At 36.8% G+C, this 2,593-nt stretch overlaps 1 pseudogene; it reads left to right on the top strand.

The window, feature by feature from the left end:
* Positions 1-408: 408 nt before the first annotated feature.
* LOC107703692 (adhesion G protein-coupled receptor E1-like) overlaps positions 409-2,593 on the top strand; it is an 11,866-nt pseudogene continuing 9,681 nt past the window's right edge.

Raw genomic sequence — 2,593 nt, 5'->3', positions numbered from 1 at the left:
TATTTCTGTTAAGTGAACTAGCCATGCCACTAATGATGGATTAATCATTATTTTGAGTCATATGAATCATATAAAGCATTCCTCAGTAAAACGCACAGTAGCCTATCGAGATACTTAAGAACACATATAACAAATAGCGCTGGATGAAGTAGATTCAACTCTAAACGCAGTAAAACACGTTGTAAAAGGAAACCTTTTACGCTCTCTAGAGCGCAAACACAAATACGCGCAGGTTTAAAATGCGTGACACCTTCGTTCTGCTCGGTGTTGCTGTCACTGATCGTTTGGTCCTCAAGTCTTAAAGACATATGTAATAGTTACATACTCAAGATATTGAATTGAATTGAACTTTTAAGTGCTGTTTTTGACCCCCCGCCCCCCCCCAAATAAAACCAAAACAGTCTGTGCGTACCCTCAGATGAAATCCTGCAACCTGACCCCTGTTACAACTACACTGTGCTGGAAAATCCATGGAGAGCCACCAGTAACTTACGTGCTTCAGTCAGAATGTATGATTGCACCGTCACCTGGAGCGGCTGGTATCGTTTCTTCATTAATGGTGTGAGCGCTCAGATCCCAGAGACGTGTGTTGGTTACGAAAGCTGCGGCACAGATGTCCCACTATGGCTACGTGATAGACACCCAACAGTGACGGATGGAGTCGTCACTCGAGATGTCTGCGGTGACTATAGCAATTACTGCTGCTTTTACGGGTCTTACCCCATTAAAGTCAAAGCCTGTCCAGGAAATTATTATGTCTATGAGCTGGTTAGACCAACTAAATGCAATGCAGCATACTGTGCAGGTAATTATATTTACATTTACTCTTTCTACACATTCATGATGTGTGTGTCTCTGTTCATTAATATAGTTGTGTGTGTGAGTGTGTTTGTGTCAATAGGTTAAAATGAAGGAAAATGACATTTGAAGTCAACTTGAAATGAGAGTGATAATTCACCCTATCTATTGATCAGGGGCGTAGCCATCATTTCAGAAGTGAGAGGGACAGAAATGTCAAATATAATAATACCTTTTTTTTGTATAATTGATAGGCTTTATTATTATTATTATTATTATCTCTTATATTTAATTGGCTAAGAAATCGAATACACTGCTGGACAATAGCCATTAATTTGTATTCAATAGTATGTTTTCCTATATTTTCCAAATGTCAGTTTTATGATTTGTTTATATACTACAAACACATTTTATAGTTTCTATAGCCTACTGTAATACATGCTGTCATTTAGCACTGCATTATTCAGATGTGTTTTTTTTTTTACTACCTGGAGATGATTTGAAAAACACACATAACCATATAATGTCCCAATTGTGTGTTTGTTATCTTAATGTTTCATCAGTCAAAACATTTCTTTTTATTCAGCTTAGCTACAGTGATAGCTGGGTGCCTTTGCCCATATTAGGATTTCCTGGCATGTCAAATTATTACTTCTATGAGACAGTTTTGGACTTTCTGATCGAGGCTTCGAGTATGAATGAAACATTCACTGAATGAGAGTGTTTAGCACTTGATAATTTTTACATCACCTCATTTTGTATATGAATAAAATGTCAGGTCATGCATATATTATCTTGTCTCTTTGAATTTAAATCTAGATTTATTCACACTGGCACTTGAAAATCTCTATGTGAACACACTGGCTCGAAAAAAGTGTGGAGGACGATTTTATGTTTTATTAAAAGTGGGGTACATTTACTCAAATACTTTACGCTACTGACCACTGTGACAAAGATATGGATGCACAATATATCAGCCACCATATCCTTATCACCAATGTTATTTTTTATGTTCTAGATATCGGCCTGGGCTGCGTTTCGTAAAAGCATCGTAAGCCTAAGTAGATCGTAGACCCATTGCCACCAATGGTCTCTACGATCAACTTGGCTTACAATGCTTTTGAGAAACGCAGCCCTGATAAAAAAATTTGACTGATATATTAAAGCTGATAAATAATGGATTATTTCCTTCAGCTGACACATTTCAGATGCACACTGTTCGCCATGGTGTTGAATTGTTTGAAATATGATTGGAATCACTTCCAAAAGAAAAATACAGTAAAGTGCAACATGTGCAGGGCGAGTCTGTCATCCAGAATACTCTACTTACGTTTGGTTAGTTAACGTGGAAATGTAGCGGAGACCGGGGATGGTTGTAACATTTTTGACATTTCTATCTGTATCTTGTTATTCTAAGTTATTTTAAGTCAGTACATTTAAAATGTGATGTGCCTGCTATTACATTAAACAGCTCTTATATTTGCAGCACAAACAGAAAATTCATGGTTTAGTGTTAAACATGAGGACTGAAATGTTACAATTCACCCCATAGTCTGGGTTAGTTTTAACATACCCCGGGGGTCAGATGTAACATTATGAAATAAGTATGAAAAAAGATTTTGAAAGTTCTTTTATTCAACACTGACTTTTCAACATAATTAGAGTGTGTGTGTGTGTGTGTGTGTGTGTGTGTGTGTATGCAAGCATGTTTCTGTCAGTAATAGTAATTGGCCATAACAAAAGTGAAGCTGAACACTTGAACTCATGTTCAAGTGAAGTGAATCAGGTGATTTGT

This window comes from Sinocyclocheilus anshuiensis, unplaced genomic scaffold (assembly GCF_001515605.1).
Source record: "Sinocyclocheilus anshuiensis isolate Anshui unplaced genomic scaffold, SAMN03320099.WGS_v1.1 scaffold274, whole genome shotgun sequence".
Classification (NCBI taxonomy): Eukaryota; Metazoa; Chordata; class Actinopteri; order Cypriniformes; family Cyprinidae; genus Sinocyclocheilus; species Sinocyclocheilus anshuiensis.
This window is presented reverse-complemented; position numbering and strand designations above follow the sequence as displayed.